General features: G+C 38.6%; 1 pseudogene; it reads left to right on the forward strand.

The window, feature by feature from the left end:
- Nucleotides 1-19483: 19483 nt before the first annotated feature.
- LOC113195829 (dol-P-Man:Man(5)GlcNAc(2)-PP-Dol alpha-1,3-mannosyltransferase pseudogene) lies at nt 19484-22829 on the forward strand (annotated as a pseudogene).
- The last annotated feature ends 2365 nt before the right edge of the window (nt 22830-25194 follow it).

Below are 25194 nucleotides of genomic sequence, written 5' to 3' on the forward strand. Positions count from 1 at the left end.
TTTTCTTTTAGTCCTGTCAGCCACAGTTCTCTCTACAAGGCAAAGTTTTTGTAGATTACAGAGGTCAGGTCTCTTTAACTCACTTTGTACAGCATCTAACCGTGATAAAAGCAGATATCTACTTCATAAATGTGTGATGCTGATGGCAACAACTGTGAGCAGGGGCTAGTGTTATTAATAATTCAGAGAACGAGAAAAATATGGGAAGCCTAGCAGTTAATGGGAAAGAAAATTCATATATTTTTTATGGATCCCAAGTGAAGGAATCATTAGCATAGTAAGCTTATAAAAGTCAAGGCCCGTACACATAACAAGCTAATAACGTAACAGCATGAATATAGAAGAGTTTCCTTAGGTTAACTTCATAAGTATTAAAAGAAAGTCTCCTGAAGACGTCAGATTTGTGTGTCCTTGCAGGGCGATTGAATGGTTAGGGTAGCAGAGGCCTGAGAAATAACAGACGATCTCTTAAACTTTTTCCTAATAAAGATATCAGTGACAACTGGAAACATCTTTTATGTTTGCAAGATACTATTCAAACAATTAATTTCGTAAATCAGCTTGAATTTATCATTTCTCCTATGATTGTATTTGAACGTTTTAATTTGCTTTTCAGCTTACTCCTTTTACTTTAGGAAAGAAAAGTCATTATCCTTTCTTCTCTTTCTATCACTGCCCTCCCTATCTTCCTCTCTTCCTTTCTTCCCTCCAGTGGCTTTTAAATGTTTTAAACTGACTTGATCTACCTTGGTAATTTTCAAACTTTGCTTGCAAAGTCTTACTCAGTTGTTGACCCAAAATTGAAAAGTAGTGAACCCAAATCATAGGCCGATCGCATGATTCCTTTTGTTCCCTGCAGGGTTTTCTGGGATGGGCTAGTCAGGTAGGAGACTGCCACTCCACAGAGAAGTTTCCAGGTTGTGTGAGAGGCTCAGGTTTGCTTCACAGATTTTCATTGTGAGACCAGGTTGAAACGATAGCATCTACTCCAGAACGGTTCTCCTAGTTAGTGGCCAGAGGTCAGGAGTCCAACCTCTGCACTGCACTCAAGTCTTAACTTGTATGACATCCAGCAAAGTCTTCTTTGCCAAAGTTTTCAATGAGGAAGTCCAACATCAACAGAGGAGGAGGTTCACTGTGCCTCCATTGGAAAGGGCAAGCGGAGTCAAGCTCTCTCAGAGTGGAATAGATTTTTCCTGCACACAGTTTTATTTGGCACTCATCATAGTAATAAAATTATGAATATACTTTATTAGCATGTATAATAAGTTCAGTTTTAACATCTCTCTGTAGGAATGTTCACCCGTGAAAACACTGTAATTGTGTTGATGGCCACTACGGTTTGTAATCAGAAACTTTGAATCATACTTGCACACCATAGAGAAAAATCCTGATTTAAAATCTATTAAAACAAAATTCTATCATATATTAATTCAGAACTAAGAGACAAAAAGAGAATGGAAACTAACCTAATGAAACACTCTGATCTTTCTAATTAATAAAGCAATTAAAAGAAGCCTGGGATCAGTGGTATAGTGCTTGACTCCCAGAAAGACAAGGACCACAATGTTCCTTCTCTTAGGTGAAAGCTGAAACAGTCCACCTGAAAGTAGAAAGGTGATTTGTAGGGACGGGGTGGGCATAGGAAGGTTGGAATTGATCAGTAAGCTCTGAATGCATATAGGACACTATCACATTTAACCCATTAGTATGCACAATTAATAGATGTTAATAAAAAGAAGGAGAAGGAGAAGGAGAAGGAGAAGGAGAAGGAGAAGAAGAAGAAGAAGAAGAAGAAGAAGAAGAAGAAGAAGAAGAAGAAGAAGAAGAAGTAGTAGTAGTAGTAGTAGTAGTAGTCATCACTAAGTATTGTGCTTAATTATGGAAAAGGAGAAGCTTTGCTGTGAGACCTGAGAAATGAACACTGCCAACTTGTACCTTCAGGCACGTACAGCTAGAAATGCTGGGAAAACACAATAGAAACCTCCGCAATGGACGACAAACAATTATGGCAAGTGAGCTCATGTTCTGTCCAGCACCGGGGGCTGCCTTCTCTGATCTGCTGAACTTGTAGTGTTTCAGACATACTCCAGATGGAGACCCTGGCAAGGACTGTGCTCTGCCGGGTACTCTCTTCCCCAAATCTGGGCATGACAATTCACTGACTCTATTTGGTCCTTTTCTAAAGGTCAACTTCCTAATGAGAAATAATGTGACCAGTTAAAAGGACAATTCAGATTTTACTCTGCCTAATACTTTTATAACACTTACCACCTCTGGCATGTTTGATAATTCACTTGATCATTGAGATTATTCCTCACTGCATGTCTCCCCTAAACTATGACATAAGACAATGGCATAAGCACAACAGGAGGCATCTTGTGATCTTGTGTGTGGCTGTGGTGGTTGATGGGCGCTCTCAGAATGACTGGTATGTAGTGTAGACTATGAGATATTTCTTCAATGAATGATTTTGTGATGAATAAATAAGTGAGAAAATGAATGATTATTTACATCCATCATTGAATTCTTAAAAAAATGAAAGGAAACATTTAGGGCTATAATTATAGAGGTTATGAGAAACCAGATGCGGAGGCTGTGGTAAGGGACTGGCTATGAGTGAGAGTGAGGAGTCCTGATATTATTTTTTTATTTTAATGTGTGCTTTTTTTAAAAAAGGTTTTATTTGTTTTAATTAGTTATACATGAAAGTAGAATGTATTTATGCATTTTGATATGTCATACATAACTGGGGCATAATTTCTCATTTTTCTAATTGCACATGTTGTAGAATCACATTGGTCATGCAGTCATATATGTACATAAGATAATAATGTCTGTTTCATTCTATTATCTTTCCTATCTCCATATCCCCTCCTCTCATTTCACTCCCCTCTATCAAATCTGAAGTAACTCTATTCTTCCCTAATGCCCTGCCTGCCTTATTATGAATTAGCAACCACATATCAGAGAAAACATTTGGCCTTTGGTTTTGGGGGATTGGCTTATTTAGGTTAGCATGATATTCTCCAAATCTGTCCATTTACCAGCAAATGCCATAATTTTATTCTTCTTTAAAGCTGAGTAATATTCCATTGGGTATATACCACAACAGATTTTCTTACCTTAAGAGCTATGCAGAATTACAAAGTTTGTAATTCTTAAAATATAAGGTGTTGGTTAGAACTTTCACATAAAGCAGGATAATAGGAAAGAAAGGTGAAGTTGCTGTAAGTAATCTGGTAAAAGTAAACACAGATACTTGTTGGAAGAAGACAATCTTTATATTTGTATTAATAGGTGTGATCCACTATAACAAAATACCACAGGCTGTGTGGCTTAAGTAACAAACTTATCTCAGTGTTCTCGAGGGTAAAAGGCTGATATCAGAGTGTGGACTTGCTTCCTGATGGACAGCCAGGGCCTTACTCTTGTGACCTCATCTAACCTTCATGATGTCCCAAAGACCTCATCTCCAAATATCGTGTTAGGGATTAGGGCTTTAGCAGATGAGTCTTGAAAGGGACACAACTATTGAGCCCACTGTAACAGTATTCCCAAATACTGTCTCCTGGTCTCTCAAAATTTTTCTTAACTATTTCAACACACTCATTTTTTTTGTTATTTATCCGCAATGTCCATACACTACACATTGTATTTTCCTTACATGTTTGATTCTGCTTTTCTATTGATTCTACTTATGCAGTATGTATTTATTTGTTTATTTATTTTTGTGATCTGTTGTTGTTCTTAGGTCATATTCCCTGAAATATCATATGGGGGAATTCTACAGACTTGCTCATCCAGGGAGTATATATGTTCATTCTGCTCAAGTTCCAGGTCACTACCATGCTATGACTCCTTCCCAGTTAATTCTTGCTCTGAGACTTTTTGTCTTCCACAGGTAGAACACATGGGCCTCATATCTGCATGAAGACCGGATCCTTACAATCACAATATCATAAAGCAAATGTTTTCCTCTACCTACATTTCAGCTGGAAAAGGCCAGGTTTCATACCATCTCCCTTTAGTGTTTGGGTTATTTTTCTAGCACATGCTCAACAGGCTTTACTTATAGGGAATAGCCACTTTGTGTGCTACCTCTGTGACGTTTCCTGCCTTAAGTGAGTCATGAGCTTTGTCAGCTGCCCCAGGCTTTTAAGGAAACTCTAAGACCCTGAGAGTCCACTAGATGACCACAGGAGTAATCAGTGTCCATGACTACTTCTTTCTCTGAAATTAACCTAATGGTATTTTTCCTTTGATGAGATTTCTTTTACTTTTTCTAATTCTTCTGGGCTTTCATATTTATAAAACTAGAAAACTTTTCTTCAGAATAAGAAGTTTGTCATATTTCTAGACATGAAAAATTCTCAATAACTTACATATACTGTTTTGATTCCTGAAAGACTAAATAATTATGCCTCTCAAGTTTATTCGTGCAGAAGAAAGCATTTCACAAATCCATCATATTGAATGACAGTATGTTCCAGCATCTTTGTTGACACATGGAATTTGTAGGTTCCATTGGTACAATGGCATACATAATTTTAAAAAGAGAAAGCCACTCTGTGGGCACATGTGTCTATACTTGTTTTTCTCTTGGACTTTTGAAAATGAAGTTTTCTGACTTTAGGTGAGAAGTTGAAGCCAGATTGTGTAGCTACACCTGACAGGCCCCATCCAAGGAACTGGAGGATGGTAGCCCGGAATTTCCCGAATTCTTATAACTTTAGGAAGAAGAAGAAACGAGAAGAAAATTAAGCTTTTCTAGTAGAAAACTTTCTACTGCCCCTGCCCAATTCACATTCCATAGTACTCTTTAATTTAGCCTTTTATCAGTTCTAACAACATCAAAACACATTTTCTTTAGGGAAAAAAAAACTTTCCTATCAATAACAATTTCTGTCTCAAAGAAGGAAGAAAATAGGAATGGAGAAAGGAAGTTAAGGAGAAAAGGTAGGAAGAAAATAGGAAATTATATACAGGAAACATATATTTATTCCTTTCTCAAAGCATAAGAGGGTAATAATAAAAGGGTCACATATATGTGGTTCATGTTGTTATGTTATATTAAAAATTCCTCTTGTTAGGAGGCAAGTGCCTGTATATAGGAATTCTAATACAATGGATTACTAATAAAACTACAGAATGAATACATTTTTGTTTCGAGGATGGTGTTATGTTTTAGATGTGAAGTGTCCCCCAAAACCTCATGTGTGAGACAATGCAAGAAGGTTCAGGGGTGAAAGGATTGGGTTGTAAGAGGCTTATCCCAGTTGGTGAATTAATCCCCTGAAGGGATGAACTGAGTGGTAACTGGAGGCACATAGGGTGTGGCTGAGGAGGTGGGTCCCTGGCAGTGTGCCTTTGGGGTCTGTATTTTGTATCTGGTGAGTGGAGTCTCTCACTGCTTCTTAGTTCACGCCCTGAGCCACCCACTTCCTCTGCCACACTCTTCCTCTATGATGCCCTGCTTCACCTCAAGTCCCCCCAAATGGACTTGGCTCTCTGTATACTGAGAACTTTGAAACTATGAGCCCCCAAATAAACTTTTTCTATTAAAATTGTTCTTGTCAGGTCTTTTAGTCACAGCAGAGGAAAAGCTGACTAAAACAGACAGGTAGCATACCACATAAAAACCCTTGAACTCTATGAAAGCAAATTTGATTCAAAGACATAATTGTGGAGATGAGCTTTAATTTGCACATGGCTTCCGCTCCTGATTAAACATTATGTCGTATTAACATCCCGGGCTAGTAGGGGTGCTGGTTCTTACTGCATATTGCTCACCTACATATCTGTGATCTCACTTCAAGAAGCTAATTCTTATACCTGCAAAGGAAAACCTACAGAAGTTTCTCAAAGTGAGGTCTTAGATAAGGCTCACAGGCATTGCCTTAGAGGCAATCTAAGGTCCAGGTAAATTGGGCTTCAGATATTAGAGTCACAAAACTACTGGACCTGAAATGCACAGGAAGTACCCCCTCTGGAGTCAAGGTGCAAATGTTGGGTACAGAGCCACAATTTGTTCATAAATGAAATGTAGTTGATAAAGACAATGCTTCTTAAAAAATGTTTTATACATTCTCAATTACCTTCAGGTTCAAAAAAAGCAAGACTCAAGGAATTGCTCTAGGGATTCTAATGAAATTCATGAAAGAATGTTCCTAATACAAAGAGAAAACAGGGGCTTTAAGTGCCCTCTGGCTTGTCAAGACTATTAATATTCAGAAAATACATGGTCATAATTCATTAATCCATTTATCACATCTTGATGAATCTATTGTCCGTTAAGCACCATGTTAGATGCTGAGATAAATCAGCAGTGAAGACAAACACAGCCCAGGCCTTCCCAGAGCTTACGCCCATTGACAATGGAGTCTATGGAATCAATGCACTGAGGAGTAGCTTTGTGTTTACTCACTGATCCTGGACAAGTACAGGGGGAGGATGGTTCCTATAATGGGAGACCAGGGGCAAGAATGTGCAAGGGGAAAGAGGGGCCTGGCCTAGGGTACCTAGGAGGACATCAGGGCTCCAATAGTAGAACCCTAGCTGCTGACTCACTATGACACACTCAAGGGTCGAGTCCATGGGTGTGGGCAGAGTATCAGAGGTAAGTTCTATATTAAAACAGTGGAGTTAAATCTGGAAAGACTGAAATCGCTATTTGAAAAGTGTGATTGGAAAATTCTTAAAGAAAGAGAAACTTTTCACTTCTACCTTCCTTTTGGGAAGGAGGGTTATTATTGCCACAAATAGTTTGGATTTTCTCAAATGTGTAAGTTTGATTTTTCTATAAATGTGCACAAGCGAATCACCTAAGTGTTGGTGATGCTAAAAACTCATATTGGCCATAGACAATACAGTGGGAAGGGGAGTCAAGGAGGGGAGGCCCTGTTGGGGATGAGAGGGATGTTGCCTTTTTCATTAGAACTCTGAAAAGTATCCTCGAATGAGGGGTGCCTGGGTAATGAAGAGGTTTCTTTAAGGTGCACTTTAACTGCAGTCTCAACAAACGCCAAAGATGGATTTTTAAATTCTCCACTCACAGTCATACAATTTACCCCCTGACATTTTCTACAACTTTTCCTTTGGAAAATTATTGCACCTACTACAACCTGAAAGCCCAGTGCAAATATTTACAACATGGAAAAAACAAACAAAAAAGAAACACTTTTTTTTTCTCTGCAATGATTTACTTTGGATAAGTAAAGAGGGAATTAAATAGGTTCTTTTTGTTTATTTATTTATTTTTAATGTGGTTCTGGGAATTGAACCCATGGCCTTAGTGCATGCAAGACAAGCACTCTACCAACTAAGCTATTTATTCGGCCCACTAAGGAGGGAAATTTTAAAAGTACTATGAAACCAAACAGGAAATGACATTATGTAGAACCTCAACTATTAGTAGACAAGGCAAAAAATGGATCAGCAGTAATTAATTAAGGGATAATAGGATCCAGAGTGTGTCTCACTAGACAGAAAGGTGCTGAAGAGATCTGTGAGGTACCCTAGTTGCTTGTCTGAACCCTAGAGAGAGAGAGAGAGCTACAGATCCAGTCAATTCAATAGAATGTACCCCCTTGGGGAATCCAGATGCTCTTCTTCTGCCTTAGTTTCCTTGCATAATAACAAAAATATACAAAACTTGGGAGTCAAGTTAAAAGGTTGAATTGATAAAATTGTTTTCAATAGTAAACTCTGATTTTGCTGTGACAATTGATTAAAGCAACATGAGGTCAACATTGAAGATTTACTGTTTTGCCTATGTTGTTAAATAATGTCCCAGATGCCTACCTAGGAGCCCGATAGTGAGCACTACATAGTATTTGTTAAATTACCATTTACCAAGAAACATCATTAGATGTGACCCAAGCATCACTAGCCAAAGAATTTTCTAGAGTTGCATATTGTTTAAATTTTTTTTTTAATTGTTGATAGATCTTTATTTTATTTATGTACGTATATGTGGTGCTGAGAATCAAACCCAGTGCCTCACACGTGCTAGGCAAGTGCGCCACTGCTGAGCCCCAGCCCCAGCCTCTAGAGTGGCATCTTAAACACCCCAATTATGACCAGAAATTTATGAAATCATCCTCTTTGCTGCTAGTGATATTTTAACTAATTCATATTGCCAGCCTAGTGTCTCCTTTCAATGTGACTACTCCATATGAGTTCAAGTAATAATTTTCTTTTTCTCAGGTTGGGAAACCCACGGCTATAACAATATAAAGGTGACCTACAGAACATAACCCACAGAATAGAATGCCTGTTAAAGGTACTCCTTTGCTCAAACACACCTAAGGCAATGGAGAGAGTGCAGGTATTGACGTCATGGGGAGGTCCACCAGGGTTGATATTGTAGATGCCACCTTGTAACTGTTCTCCTCAAAAGACCTGCTGTGTTCTGCACTCCTAGGCCGTGGCCCGGTGTTTTCCTGCTGTTTCTGAAGTTAGCACTCACAGCCAGCGCCAGCCTATGCAGTTAACTTGAGTCCAGTCTGGAGGACATTTCTTCAGCCCTCACTGTGCGTGTTCAGACTCTTCGGGAGCAGACGTGACAGCTGTCTCATCTCTTGCTGTCAGCTGTTCTCCTCACGCTTCCTGCCCAGGAAACTAATGTTATGACAAACACTGTGCTGGGGTTGGCTGGGCACCAAAACCATACTGTCTTGTCACTGGTTGTTAAGTATGGCTTCGGGAGGGCACCTGATGCACTTTTCAGTGAATGACATCTGTGCCAGGTCCAAATTCTGCAGGCCTATAGGGATGGTTTGGCACTGCTCCTGATGCCTGGTCCTTTAATTTCAATTGAATTTAAATCAGCATTTGTTTCAGAATCAGCTTGTCAGTCTCCCAAGGGATCGGCTGGCCTGCATTACTCAGTCATTCTCCTCAACTAACCTGCCATATCACATGGCTGTGATTGCAGGCAGCTCTGACTCAGCGTCCTGTGCTAATGAAAATCCAAGAGGTCTTCTCTCTCTCAAGTAGGAAAAATGCACAGAACAACTCCAAAAAAATAAAATGAGCCAGGATGGTTTAAGTATTAAAGAAGCCATTTCATGTAAAAACAGCTGGATCAAGTCTTTATCAAGAAGAGATTTTACACAAAGCTTCAATGTTGAAACCCAGAAAAAAGATAATAAGCTATGCTTTCATTGTTGGGACACATGGCTGATAATCTAGTGGTTTTAAGCTCATGTTTTCTAAAGTCACACATGTGCAGGGACGTTTGGGAATCTGATGCTCAAGAGAACCGTCTTGGCAGTAAGAATCACATTAGCTACATGGGTTTCAACCTCCAGGAGTAGTCAAGAAGAGACGACAATCAGAATTAATCTTGTACTTCTTTTGTCCTGATGTTTCCATATCTTTCTGGAAAAGAACCAATCGGAAAGCCAGGCAGCACCTGGTGAGTTTATGGCTAGGGAGACCTGATAATGATAAGAGTTACAAACTGTCAGAAAGATGAATGAAGCAGTGAGGAGTCTGCATCTTGCTCAATCACATTTAGGGTTTTGTCTCTTACTTTTTCAGTATTTCCCATGCCTACCTCACCATGGTCTTGGTCTTATTACAGCTCTACCTCCTATTCTGTCTGTATCTGTGAGTGTGTGTGTGTGTGTGTGTGTGTGTGTGTGTGTGTGTGTGTGTGTCTGGAAATGCACATTTGCAATCTGTGTTCAGTGGGTAAAACTGAACCATGCTCACTGGCCAGGGCTGATCAATTGAGCCCACTCATGACTCTAGGGAAGGATGCAGCCCTGGTCACTGTGAATGAAGGATGTGTTGGGGAAGGTTGGTAGATGCTGGCACCTAAGTCAACAGGTGCTCAAGGGAAACATTTCCACAAGATAAAAATTTCTAAATGCTAGTAAAATTACTAAATACTAGCTTAATTATGAAAGTTATATGGACATTTTCTTAATAAAAATTTTAGAGCTCTCTTCTTAGCCACCATCTTGAAAAGACGTTTCAGAAGTACCATACTGTATACAGACCCATTCCCATAGTAAAAGTCAATATCTTCAGAGAAAAATAGAATAGTATTTATCCTATTTTGATAGCATTATTGTAAAGTGAGAAAAAATGGTAATAGCTTAATGTGGATATTATAGGAAATATTTGGTGACAAGAAGAGTGACAATATTGTATGCAAAAGAACAGGATAAATTAGACCCTCACTGAATGGTAGTTGGTGCTATTCGCATTTTTAGTACTTTATTTGTTTTTATATATTGGTTTGGTGATTTTCTTTGGAATCAATTGCTACTAGAGACTATTAAGAAGGGGATATTTCAAGAATTTGAAAAATAAGAAAGTCTAATTTAACTTAGAAAACTCTATAGTGAATTGCATTAAGAACAATCATTGAGAGTCAAAGTGTCTCATCATTGAACTTTGTTCATGGCAGCTCAGCTTTCTAGATTATGCAATTTATTTTCCCATCATTACTGCCTGTACCTCCAATGTATGAAGAACCTAAGAGTTGAAGTCCAGATGATAATCCATATTTCATCTTTCAGTGCATTGTGCTGTCCCTATCATAGACTTTGAGACTTAGTCCTTTAGCCTTTGATTTAATCCAAATGCTATCAGTGTTATGTTCTTTGAATGAGAAAATTTGTTTCTAGCTCCCATACACAACAGTCACTGCCATCAATCACCAGCACATCTGGATCGGCTATTTCAAAATCAAGAGCATATAAACAAATATATTTAAATTATATTTATAATTATTTCCAAATCTTAAAACAACATGCTGATCATTTTTAATTGTCTAGGAATGATAGGAAAGTAGAAACGAGTTTTTTTTTTCTTTTTTAATGTAATCCAGAATCTGTAGCAAAAGTCTTTCAAGCTTTTGCTCACCTGGAAAGTTCATGTTTAAAAAAAAAAAATTCAGTGGCTTCCCCTTGTCAGAAATAATGAAGGTTTTAGATTTCTCTCTAAAGCTAATATCACCTATTGGCAAGAGAAAGGAATTATGAGGCACATTAAGCAAAGAAAGAATTTTACCGTCTATGAAAAGATTAAGCCTAATTATGAATTCAATTTATAAAGTCTAGTGTCACCCAGAGATATTTCAGCTCTAGACTTTAAGTATGGCAATATGCTTAGTTCTAATTTAAATTGACCGAGTCTCCACTGAGAAGGGAAGGACACTTTAGGCTAAGGAAAGTATATACAACTTGGCTGCTATTCCAAGTCCTTTAACCTTTTTTTTTCTCACTTGCAAACTCTTTATTGTTGTCAATTTAAAGAGATTTTTTTTATTCCCTTTTTAATGTGGCAGAAAGCTTCCCATATTTCTAACTGGTAAATACAAAACTATTGAAAAATAAAAAAGCACTCAATCTCAGAGCATTCTCCTTCCTCTGGCCTCAGATTGCAGACCTCCTTCTTTTGGCACCCATACCCTAAAGCCACACCAAATATCAAAGCAGTTCTCCTGGGGGTTAGAATAACATGTGTTCAAAGGATATAGTCCTGCAGGCCACAGGGTCACTGTGTCCTTGAAGATGCTTCAGAGTCCCAATATCTGGAGTTTTCCAAAAAACTTCATTCCAGAAATAAAATCACCAGGGGGAAAAGAGAGGTTGTTATATTCTGCTTCCTTTTCTAGTTCTACTCTGATTCATTTTCCATTTCTATTCTTAAATCCTGTATCACTGAAATACTTTGCTTGGATGAAGACTGAATGTGGCTGCATCTCGGATAAAGACAACATCTGTTCCAAGAGCCGTTGAGACGAGCCTGGAACTGAAGCACAAAACAGCATCTCTCTTAACACTCCATTTTTAAAAACTGTCAGATGCTTTCAATTTCTGGAACAAGGTCCAAAAGTAAAATGGGCAGAGAAGTAATCCCTTTCCATCGTCGCATGTATTTTTACTAGAATGAACCTAGAAGAGAAATAACATTTTGCAGGGGGTTATTTAGTCATCTATTAAGTGACTGCTAGAATGAAAAGGTACAGGTTCTAGCCGTTTCTCATTACTGAATCTTCTATTATTGCTCATTTAATTAGGTGACCCAATGATATATTGCCACCCCCCCAAAAAAAATAACAGAGTGTATGCTTATAAAATTATGTCAGGACCATGTAGGGGCTACCCTAGGTCAGCTAGAGTAATCTTGTATAGGGAGTATGATTCTCTTGATTTTGAGAAATAAAACAATATGGTAAGATTTATATGACATCCTTTATTTGTCTTTTTTAAAATCGTATTTGCGGTGTGATAATCTCTGGCTCCTATTGGGAGGCAGTGACCCAGATCTAAAAGATCACATAGCTGCTGGAGGCACAGCTGGCTAAGGCTGTACCCAGAGTTCTTCAGACAATGCCCATGAAACTCCTTCTAGCAAGATGTACAATCTTCAAGGAGACAATTGGGGATTCTTCATTTGTCTGCATAAACTATCCTCAATCAAGATAATATATGAAGAAAAGAGTCTTCTTGCCTGAAGAGAGGTCAGTTCTCTCTGGTTTTACATTTCTAATATGGACTATAATTTTCAAAGAGAACAAGACAAGATATCATCTCAGTAATAGCTCTCAAGTATAGCCTGCCTTTCCCGGGGGAGTTAGAAAAATATAAGTACTTCCCATGAGCATATTATTTGAGACGGATGATGCTCAGAGCATACATTTTCTACTTCCTTACATGTACTTCTCTCCAGATTGAGCAGTAAAACTTCAGCAAAGAAGAAAGTCTTACCTGTAACTGCGCTAGCTGGGGATAACATTTGATCTTTTTTTTTTTTTTTTTTTTTGAATCAAGAGTCTACCATTAAGCAAAGGGTTTACTTAGAGGAAAGGGATATTTTAGAAATGCATTGAATTTGGAAATGCTTCTTATCTCCACCAAATTCAGCTAAATTTTTAAAAGGCCACCTGTACTGCCACAGGGCAGAAAAATAATAGCAAGTAATTTTCAGAACACTCTATTGAGAGTCACATTTTGATTATTGGCTTGCATCTACAAAGGAGCAAAACATAAATAGTAATATTAATGACTATATTTCTCCCTCTGTATATGAGTGTGTTTGTGTATGCATATATAAAGAATATATGTGTGTACATGTATATACATATTCATATGTCTATATGTCTATGTCTATATGTCTATGCAGTATTTACTTGGAGGGATTATAGATAGAGTGCCTGAAAATTAATTTTGAAATAAAGGATAGATAATGAGAAGGACAATAGGAAGATGTCCTTCTTGAAGACATAACAATATTTGAAGGTTTTGTATACCTAGTTGAATAGTCAGTCAGGCTTAAGAATCCAATCATTATTACACAGTATATTTCATAGCTAGGGGCCATTTTATTTTCTAAAAAAATTCAGTCAATTCTTTTGTAATCCTGAGTTGAAGAGCCCCTTCTATTATCATCCTGTCTATGAATGCAAGTTGATGTTTCTAGTAATTGACATCCAGTTCTTCTTGCTGGTGTGGTTGACAAGGGCAGTTGCCTGCTTCAGTAAGGGTGCACCAAGAGATACCCTTCATCTTTGGCTGAAAACCACTATGTTCATGATAGTTTCCAGAAATTTTGAAAACTTAACTCTATTGTGTTTTAATTTTCACTTTTTCATTTGGTTAGTCATGTGCCAATGAGGGTACCAAGCAGGTACTTACAGAAAATGTTCCTTACAGAATCCATTAATAGTTTCATGGGAGAAGTTCAGCTGGTCAATGCAACATTTAGTTGGCTCCCCCAGAGGTGGTGATTCTTTTCATAAATCCACATAGGATAAAAAAGGAGTAGCATCTCCCAACTGCTTCAGCTATTTGATAGGAAGAAGCATAACTAGTGTTGACTGGCTAATATTTTTGTGCAAGTGGTCAGTGCCCAGGCCCCAAGAGCATGGATAAAAGTCATTTGCTTTCAGAGAAATACATTCCCTATCTACTGATGGTCTTCCCTAGAGAAGAATACTAGGCTTATTTTGTAGTCCCTTCTTTTATATGATAACAGTAATGTTGATGAGGCAAATTAAATAAATTAAGATTCTGATCTTCTAAGTGCAGGAAAATGTTCTCAATTGAAACATCCCAGCTCCCCTTGCTACTTGATGAGGACATTTCCATGATTGCAGATTGTACACATGTCTCGTTTTATCCCTTTACTGAAATTTCTGTTATCTCTCGACTTCATCTCTGATATTCCTTTCTGAATCTCACAATCTCTTTCTTTCTCGGCTCCTATCTAAGGGAGTGATTTGGTGTGTGTATTTTCAGTGATAGAATCCTGTTTGAAGTGACTGACGAGGCGTGGTGTTTTTAGTAAATAATGTTACTGGAAATGCATAGCAGAAATTTGGTCCCCAAATAGTGGAACCGGGTTCTGGTCCTGAATTTTTTCCCTGGAGCATTATTTCATGCAGGTTGCCCTTAAAGCCTCTTAAATTCTGCTTGCTTATTTGTCCAATAGACAAACTACTGCCCACTTTATGAGGAGTAAAAGAAATGGGATAATTTTCATGAAGTCATTATAATTATGTCTGAAACCTACTAAATGCTCAGTTAGCTCATGTGATTAATGGTGAAGGTGCAAGCTTCTAACTTGAAAACTTGTAGTCTCCAAATGTTAGTGCTTCTGGAGTCTCATGGTCACCCCCAGAATCACCAGGCGTCTTGGGTACTGGGATGAATTCATTCTTCTCTTCCTTGTTTCCTATGTGCTTTTATTCAAGCACTGGGGCCACTGTGGGGAATGTCTGAGGAAACAGGATTTTGGAGGTAGCATGCAAGGGAAAATCATTTTTTTTCTCTTTTGTCTAAACACATTCTTAAAATCTGGATTTCACCCTGAAGACTCATACCCCAATAAAGTGTTTCATCATAACGTCTCAGTGTTACCTGCTCAGGATTTTTATCTTCGATTTCCTTCTGACTGCTGTTCCAGTTATCAAACGGGGAACCTCACCCTCTGACTTCTCCTCTGAAGTGTAGACGGATCTTTGGACCCTCCCTGACTCAAGCATCACTGCTGCACTGTTCAGAAGCTGGAAGCCCCCTGTGGCTCTCTCCTTGGCAAGAACTCTGCCACCAAAAGATTTATCTCCTAATCACAGCTCTTTCTGCCCAACTTGAACCTTGGACAAAAAAATAATAATGATTCTCTATTTTCACAGGCTTCCTGCTTCAAGCTGATAAGCAGCATACTGAGGAGTTAATTTCAGAAGGAGCAGCATGTAAACATTGTAAATCTGATGCGGTAAGGGCTCAGGCTTGTCATTTTGCCCGACTTCATGGCACTCTCCTGAGAGAAGCACATCGCGGTGTTAATTTCAAATGCGGATATTAGTCTGGTTTACAATAGCAGCCTGTTTCCCAAATTGAACCCCCTCATTCATAACTAACTAAGGATATTCCCACATAACATCATTGTCTTTACTACAGAACAAAACCCATGAATATGGGGCTCCACTCTCAGTCTTCTCCTGGCTCCAAACCGTGGAAAAATATGAAAGAAAATCTTTCAAAGCTCAACATCATGTCGTTTGACATTCTCCTAAGTGTTCTCAATTTCTTTCTCTTCTTTTCTTTCTTTTATTTTTTTTAAAGGAATAGAACCCAGAGGCGCTTAAACACTGAGCCACATCTTCAGCCCTTTTTATGTTTTATTTACAGAAAGGGTCTCAATAAGTCGCATAGCACCTTGCTAATTTGCTGAGGCTGTCGTTGAATTTATGATCCTCCTGTTTAAGCCTCCAGAGTCTCTGGGATTACAGACGTAGGCCAATGCACCTGGCTTCTAAATTTCTTGAACTGGCTCTTATATTAGTTTTTATTAGTCTACATTCAATAGTCTATTTTGATTTATTAAAATAAGACTTCACTAAAATATATTACTTTTAGGAAATGAATTATGCTAGGATTTTCAAGAGTGGCCATTGACCAGGATAACCATGTGAGGAAGACTAATTGATTAATGGTTTCTATTTTCATGGAATCAAAGCAAAATAGTTTATACATAAATAAATATACATTTGTTATTTCCATCTTTGAAATAGTATTTTGTAATTATTATTATCCTGATCAAATTTTGGCAGGAGATTTTTGAGTTCCAGGATTTACCATTAACCTCCAAATCTGAATCACCAGTCCAGTTGTAAAGCTGGAAATCTCCTCAAATCTACTTCTAGGCCTCTCCACTGAGATGGGTGATTGGCATCTCAAACTTAAGAGGTTAATACAGTGATGAATAACAGACAGACATGAGCACAGGAATATAAGATTAAGGGGATAACTCTATAAACTGGGCCTACTTTGCTTACCCCCACATGCATTCTTTTAAAAAAGAAATTTACCTACAGCCCATCCCTGCTCATCCTAAGTCAATAGGATATGTTGTATTCTTTAGAAAACAACTTGTTATCTGCAGGAAAAATGCAGGTCCCCAAAGTCTCCTCCTTGTCAATAAGAACAACACAAATTACCAGGAAGGCCAGCGGCAGTGGCTGGCTTTTTGTGACCTTTGCAGAGACCAGATTCCTGAACTTAGGTAGATAGTATAATCCCCCTTAACTCTATAAGAATAATTTCCTTTCAGAAATCGTCAGTGTGGACCAAAGTGACCCAGAGTTGGCTTGAGTCATTAGCATGTCATTATAACAGTAAAATCTCCCCTCCAGGATATAAGACCATATACAGCAGGGTCTTGGATGCAATCCTGCTGTCAGTCAAAAGTCAAGAAGTAGACCTGACTAGGACTCTCTGGAAACTTCCCTGGGACCCCAATGAAACTGGAGAGCAGGAGGGGTGCTCTGTCCTCCTCTCCGAGCGGACCCACTCTCTCCCTAGAAAGTGTACAATTTTTCCTTCTATAATCATTTCTAAAAAGCTCATGACTGCTACTCTGAGCAACATGTTTGCAATCTTTTCAACATGATTCAAGAATTGATACGAGAAGACATCTGCGGTCACGTCAACTACATGGATGGCATTGCTCTATAACAGACAGTATTCATGTTCAACTTCTGTTTTCTATTACCGTTTTGTCCCCGATTCTTTATTCTGATTAACAGTAACATTCCCACACTCATTAAAATTGAAACTATTACTGAATCTGCTAAGTTGCTATTATTGAAGTGACTATGTCTCACCTGGAAACAGTGGCACATGCCTATAATCCCAGAGGCTTGGAAGGCTGAGGCAGGAGGATCACAAGTTCAAAGCCAGCCTTAGCAACTTAGTGAGGCTCTAAGCAACTCTCTGAGACCCTATCTCTAAATAAAAATATAAACAAGGGCTGTGGATGTGGCTCAGTGTTCAAGCTTCCCTGGGTTCAATCTCTAAAAAAGAAAACTATGTCTCATTTTCTTATAAACATGAATAAACATTGAGGCCATTACTTTATCCCTGTGATGTAGACATATGTTTTAGTCAGTTTTTTTTTTTTCTGCTGTGACCAAAAACCTGATAGGAACAATTTTAGTGGAAGAAAAGTTTACAACATTCTGAAGCTGTTCCAGCTTGCACCTCTAATTTATCCCACAAAATCCAGACAACTCCAAGAGCTTCTGAATCATGAGGTCAGGTTAGTCACAGCACCAACCCTACTCTGGTAGAAATTTCTGTTTTAGTCAGCTTTTCCACTGCTGTGACCAAAAGATACACACACACACACACACACACACACACACACCAAAAATCCCCACTATTTTAGAGGAGGAAAAGTTTATTTGGAACTCATGGTTTGGGGGTTCTTAACCCATAGATGGCCATCTCCATTGCTCTGTCCCAAGGTGGAGAAAGAACATAATTAAGGAAGGGAATGACAGAGAAAAGCAGCTTAGGACATGGCTACAAAGAAGCAGAGAGAGGGTTCCATTGACCAGAGAGAAAATATATACTCCAAAGGCATGCCCTCAGTGACCCACCTCCTTCAGCCCCATCCTCACTCCCTACAGTTACTATTGGAATTAAACCATTGATGAGGTCACGACCTTCCTTCCTATCATTTTGCCTCTGCATGCTCTTTCACTGTCTCACAAATGAGCTTTTGGGAGTTAGCTAATATGTAGCCAAACAAGTTAAAATCTCTCCACTGACTTTATCCTATCACTTAACTTTCCCCCTAAACTGAAAACAGTGCTCTCTCTAAAAACGATCAATGTACCATTTTATTTTTGAGATACAGTCATGCATGGAAAACCCGAAACAGAGTTTGACACCAAATGGCTACCACATGAATGTTAGTCAGACATCATGCAGTAGATTAAGGCATTTTGATATCTCTTGTCAGTTATAGAGAGTTATTGGTGGGTTTCAAATAATCTTCTCATTCCGTGTAGAAGAGTATATGAGTTGGAGGTGGTTGGCAGTGAAGAGAAGGATGGCACTTTAGAAACTCAGACACAGAACCAGGACTTTCACAACAGGTTTCTGAATATGACACATAGAAATAATATAATGGGGGTGACTTTGGCCTTTTTGAGTTGGCAATTAGCTAACAGACATCAGAAACCTAATTCTCATAGTTCTGGAGGCTGGGAAGCCCTTCATCAAGAGGTGGGAAGATTAAGGACTTGGTGAGGTCCTGCTGTTTGGGTCATAGGGGGTGCCTTCTAGCTGTGCCCTCTCATGGTGGCAAAGGAGAGCTAGCTTTCTGGGGTCTCTTTTGTATGGGCATGAATCCAACCATAGGGGCTCTACCTCCTGATCACCCTACACCTATCGCTATCAACCTAGTGATTAAGTTTTTGCATGTGGATTTGGGGAGAATGAAAATATTCAGACCGTAGCAGAGGTGAGCAGATGAAAAGTTTTTGAAAAAGAAGAAGAAAAAAATAAGTGGACATAAAAATGCTTTTACCTAAAAATGTTTTCTTTGAAATCATATGCGTCGAACTTGTTTGGTGGCAAGAATAGTAGATGAAAAATCCTGTAAATGTCAAAATTTAAGGGAAAAATATTAGTGGTAGTAACAATTACTATTTTAAAAATATTGTGACAATTCATTTTACATATACCCTCACATATAATGTGGAACAATGCTGTTATATATTTAGAAAAATTGGAATAAATTCAAGCTGAAATAGAGTTCAAAGAGAAGGAAGTTGAAAGACCAGATACAAGATAGATAAAACCAAACACTATAGGAATAAATAGACTAAAAATCACTTATTTGGAACTTAATATCACAAATTGCTTAAAGAGAAAACATTTCACCCAGTACTTGTGCAGGGTGGATAATAGGTTGGTTTAAAAACATATTCCTAAGTTTGAATACATCCTGACAGGAATAGGGACATATTGGAGGTTGGCTTAGAAAGTGGGGGAATTAGTGTAAATAACAATGGGCATAAAAAGAATGGCAGTCAGTGGGCTGTTTACCAAAGATGTAGAGTTTTCATTAATTTCAGTTTGTTTTATTTGGCTTTTATTTTGTTAATTGGAAACATTTAAATATTTTTTATTAGTAGGGAAATAACAATTGAGGATCAAACATATAGATGTCAGATGCAAAACTGAGAAAGGTTTCCCATGAAAGTCATCCGCGAGAAGCAGACAAAGCAGGCTTGCAGAGTAAGGTGAGTGGGAAGAGGGTCATTTAATCCTTGTGTACAGGTGGAAAACAGGACAGGTAGAGATACCACTCATCCTGTGGAACTGTAAGTTTATGTTTGATGGCTTTTCACCAGTGAGGAGGCAGTAAGTTCAAAGTTTGCCCCTTATTCTATCCCCAAGTCAGCTTGAAGCATCCATCTTCCTGTTCCTCAGTAACACTAGACAGGATTTGCCTTTTCTTTGCCAACCTTGAGGACATAAGCAGTAAATTTCTACATGAATTCATTGATGAAATGTCTGTATCAGATGTTGTGACAATTGTTTCCATCTACAAAGATGGAAAGTAAAACATTCTAATGAATTCAATATCCACTAGATAAATGACCCATTAAGAAAAAAAAAAACACTAACTTGCTGCATTAGTAATTGAAAAAACATATTGCATGTCTATAGATTTGGTAGAGATAACAATATTGAGATCTGGTGAATTATGGAAATTTTGAATGTTATAAATGGAGGGAGCTTTAGCTATTACAGTTCTCAACCCCTTGGTTGTATAGACATGAATCTGAAAGACGAGAATATTAAAAATGTTTATAATCCAAATATTTTTCCCTCTTGGTTTCAATATGCAGCAACTGAAGGACCACAAGAAAGTGAAATCTATAAGGACTCCAAAAGATATTAATGTCAATCAGGTTAATAACCCAAATCACTGAGGAAACTAATGCAACAGATGGCAATATTCTGCATTTAAAAGGTAGGTTACAACTTCAAACTGATAAACTCAGCTTCAGACCAGGTTCTGGGAAACATGCCTGGGTGGTAAGTTTCTTTCAAAGTGCTCCAAGAACTGATAGGAAATAGCAAATGAGATTTGAAGAGAAAATTTTGCAAGGCAATAAGAATGTTTCATGATGGATCGCTGGCATGAAATGTAAGAAACTCAACATTCAGGAAGGTACTCTACAGAGACTTGATCTAATTTTAAAAAATTATTTTGGAAAAGAGGTTCTTTCTGTTGGCAAAAGCCCAGCAACTGGAACATTTGATATCTCTGCTGCATGAGAAAGGTAGGGTACAAATGCACAAATGTTTAGGTTTATGTTACCGAGAGCAAAAAGAGGGCTGGACAGTTTAATAACAGTGCAAAATCTAAGGCTTGAAATTGTCTCTGATAGCTTTTATGCTAATCACAAGATAAGCACTGAATTTGCTTGTGTATTGAACATCAGGGAAAATGTAGACTTTTAGAAGCCAAGAAATATGTCACTCAGCATTTTGAAGAGATCCTAAACCAACAGTAGAATGGCACATGCTGAAAACCCAGTTAGGCTGTAGATACTAACCTAAAAAAGGAGCAACTATGACCCTGCTGTTAGCATTTTTTTTTTTAAACCAGGGATTGAACCCAGGGGCACTTAGCCATTGAGCCACATTCCCAGACCTATTCTGTATTTTATTTAGAGACAGGGTCTCACTGAGTTGCCTAATGCCTCAGTGTTCCTGGCTGGCTTTGAACTCATGATCCTCTTGTCTCAGCCTCCCTAGATGCTGGGATTACAGGTGTCTGCACTTTTAAACATACACTGGAATCCACAGCACCAAGAGATGTCCTGCTGATTAATATGTTTGTAAAAGGATTATTTTCATGTTAGTTTATGATATGATTCCATAAATAGATACTCTTTGCAGGATTGAAATAAGTGTGGAGATAGTAAAGATTTCCCTAAAATTATTAGTTTGAATTTTCTTTTAAGATAAATATATAAAGCAGAGAATTTTTGCCTAGAAAATACATTCAACTGAAATTTTCATTCATCTGTTTTTAGAAGAGATAAATATAATTTCCATGATATTAGGCACTGTGCATTATAATAGTATAATATTTTTTCAGGGGGAGGTAACTATAATAAGTTTCATTTAGATAAAGGAGTATACACAGGTGGAATAATCCTGAAATTAAAACAAAATGAATGAAATTTTTTCATGCATAATACATGCAAAAATAGCTTTTATCTCCATCAAGGTGACTGCTGGGGTGCCATCTTGCTTCCCAGCAGCAAGGAGTCTATGGGCAGATGCCACAGCGTGCTTGGCAAGAGCAGCATCTCTTGCTGCTAGAGTCAATAGCATGTGCTGCTGGTGGCCTCCTGCCCCTGCCTGGCAGAGATGGGTATCACCTTCTGGGTGACTGGCAGGGCTGCATACAGAGCTTGACTGGAAGGTCCATGAGGCCCAAGTGGAGATGTCATCAATGATATGGCTACACACAACTGCAGCGTGACAAGGGACCTGATGTCTACAAAGCTGGCTTCATGAATATCTTATGGGGATATACTGGGCCACTGGCCAAGGCCTTGACATCCTCATGGTGCAGAAATCCTTGCTGTGTCTTAGCTGGCCGCCTTGCTACTTGCTTCCTATCTATCACCAGACCTGCAAAGCACCTCCCTTTGTCTTTCTCTTCATTTGGTGCACCTGTTACCATGTCCACTCTATCTTCATGCTATGTCTTTTAAATGACCCGGTGGCCATGGAAACACCCTGCTCATTATCACCTTCTTCATTGCCCCCAACACAGGCGCTGCCTGCTATGCTTTTGGCCTGACATTTCTCGTGAAAAGGAGCACTCTACTCTTCAACCCTTGGTTACTATTCCTTCTCTTTTGGCTTCTGTGCTGCTCTCCCCAACCTGGGCATCTGTACTGTCCTTCAGGCGGTTTGGAACATCCTGCTGGAGAGCCCCAAGGGCTACATATCCTTCTCCTTTGACAATGGCCACCAGTTTTTCTGCAGGACAGTGATCTGAACTTCCACCCAGAGGCTCCCTTCCTGCACTGTACCTTCCACCTGGCCCTGTTGCTCCCCTCCTTACCCTGCTCTTGCTATCTGTGCTCTATAGATGGCACAGGATGGGGGGAAATTATCCTGTCCCTGCTGAAGGGTCGTTTTAAAGTGAAGGTTCCCCCCAGCCCTTCACACCCATCCCACAGTCTCCACTCTCCTTACCTCCAACTTCCCTGGCATCTGCTTCAGCCTCTCCCTCCACTTCTAGTCATACAGATGGCATTTCCATGCCTCACCCTACATCCCTGGACCAGGCCCGAAACCTGGCTCACACACATGCTCAGGTGCTGGTGTGAGGCTCATGGAGTTCTCGGGAACAACACCATCCACATCCTGCAACCCTGATGCCTGGAGTTATGGCAAGCTGTCATCCTGCTGGAGCCCTGGCTAGGCCCACAGCCTGTCCCCAAGAGCATCCAGCACAGCCAGATGGCCCACTGAAATCCACCCTCAGTCTACTCTCAGGACCCAGGGCGGGGTGGACTTTGTGGTATCCTTCCAAATTATCCTTCCCAAGGCCAAGAAGTATTTAGCATTTTAAAGGCAATACTTCAGACTTAAACATGTAGGTAAAATAAATGCATAAGAGTATATCCAAATGAAAGATTCAAAAAAATGTCAAAGAATACTTTTTATTCTTCAGAAATTTTAAAGACAAAAATTCGATGTTGTATAAACATCTTTAAAACCAAAACCAATAATAAACTTATTGTTAGAATATGACTACATAAAGACTAAATCCATTCACAAATTAATATGAAAGGATAACCAATAAAATTCTGAGTCTATTAATATTATTGATATATAATGATATTTTATAAAATAAAGTTGTGATATTGATTGTAAGAGCAATAAGATATGACACTTTGTTTTTTATATCTATTTAATTCTTTTGGAATCAAGCATGATAAGCCATGATTTTAGTCGTCACTTGGAGAATTATCATTGTAGTTTTGCCAGGCGCTAAGCAATTCAGTGAGACCCTGGGTCTAAATAAAATAGGGCTGGGGATGTGGCTCATTGTTTGAGTGCCCCTGAGTTTAAACCCTGGTACATATAAAAAAAGAAAAAAAAATGTAGCTTGACTTTTAACATTATTATTTTGATAGGCCATCCTTGAAATCATAAATAAAGATTATTTACTGTACATTTTGCATATTGCTAACAATCTGGCATGAATGAGTACATTGAGGATCTCTGAACTCCATCAACTCCTTCACAATACTTGTAGTAATAACATTCTATTGTGAGTTGGGTCATGGCTTAATTCTTCTTTTTGTGTGAATTATGGAGAAAACTTTGTACATTGTCTTGCTTGGACCAAAATATTAAAAACAAATCTAAGTATTGGCATAATATTTGTGTGGTATACTGTCAAATATTAATTTATTAACATTTTTCATTAAATTTGTATGAAGGAGAAAACTCAGACATTTGCAAAGCTCCTTAACACTCATGCTGTAGGCAGAACTATAATGACCCCACCCTGACTCCTAGGAACCACAAGTCTTATACCACATGGGGTTGATAGAACTTTTTCGATGTGAAGAAAAGTGTAGTCCTTGGGATGGGAACATTTTTCTGGATTATTTAAGTGGGCCAAGATTAGGGAGATTAGGGAGAGGTGTGGCAACAGAAGGACTGTCCCTCAGCATCGATGACTTTGAGTATTGGTGAAAAGGACCTGTGCTAAGGGTGTGGTTGTCCCAGGTCCTGAGAAAGGACAGGATCCAGCCACCACCTCTAGGAAGGATAGCACTGCACTTGTAGACACATTGACTTCAGCCTGAGAGATCCCTGTCAGACGCCTGGCCTGCGTCACTGTCAAAGAACACATTTATCTCTCTTAGGTAACCAAGCTTGTGATAATTCAGTTAAAAACAAACAAACAAACAACCAAGCCAAGAAAAAAAAAAGCTGACACTGTTAAAATAAAACACCAGCCACAGTAACCTATGGTGGTTAGCGGTCAAGTAGCCAAATATTCAAGTTGTAAGCAATGTGAGTATCACTAAAAGGTGGGAACAGGTGGAATAATGGGCTTACTCAGATCAGTCATGAAAGTAGACTCTTGGAGCAAGGAGAGGATGAGACATCTCTAGGGGAATAAAAGGAAAAGTGGGAAATGAATAGGTGTAGTCAGGGGGGTGGAAGCTCTAACAGGAGCAGGAGAAGACAGCGTGATACAGAACCTAAATTAAGTGCGGTCTGATCCCAGTGTAGAATCAGGTCACGGGTAGAAGACAGGGATAGAGAGGTAGCCTGGCTTCAAATCATGTAAGAGTATCTAGGACACATTGCCAAGGTGAGAATCCATGCAGAGGTATTGTATTTTTAGCCAAGGGCTGACAAAATCTGCAATTGAGCAGTTTCTGTTGGGATCCTAGGACAACCCTCAACATAATAATGCCAGTTAACATGTGATTTATTTGGTAAAAACTAAAGACTCTTTTGTATGTGATATTGGGGGAATTTTATTTTTGTAGGACCAGAAAGGAACTTTATTATTAACAGAGATTTTTGGACTATCAAGTCCTATTTTTAATATTTTTCTTTCTTTCCCACAAATCTACGATGCAATATAATTAAATTTTGTTTAAAACATGAAATAACTTCAAATCCAAGCTATTTTTAATCTTTGGCTCAAAAGGAAATTATAATAGGCTGTGAGAAAATTACAATGGCCTTAAGTTCATAGCACAAAATTTATATCTAGTTTAGAATGTTTCAAGAACTCTTCTCCAGTAAAAAAGGTCTGAAGTCAAATGTTACAAAGTTTGATCTATGTGCATTATCTTGCACATAG

The sequence above is a fragment of the Urocitellus parryii genome, chromosome 13, assembly GCF_045843805.1.
Source record: "Urocitellus parryii isolate mUroPar1 chromosome 13, mUroPar1.hap1, whole genome shotgun sequence".
Classification (NCBI taxonomy): domain Eukaryota; kingdom Metazoa; phylum Chordata; class Mammalia; order Rodentia; family Sciuridae; genus Urocitellus; species Urocitellus parryii.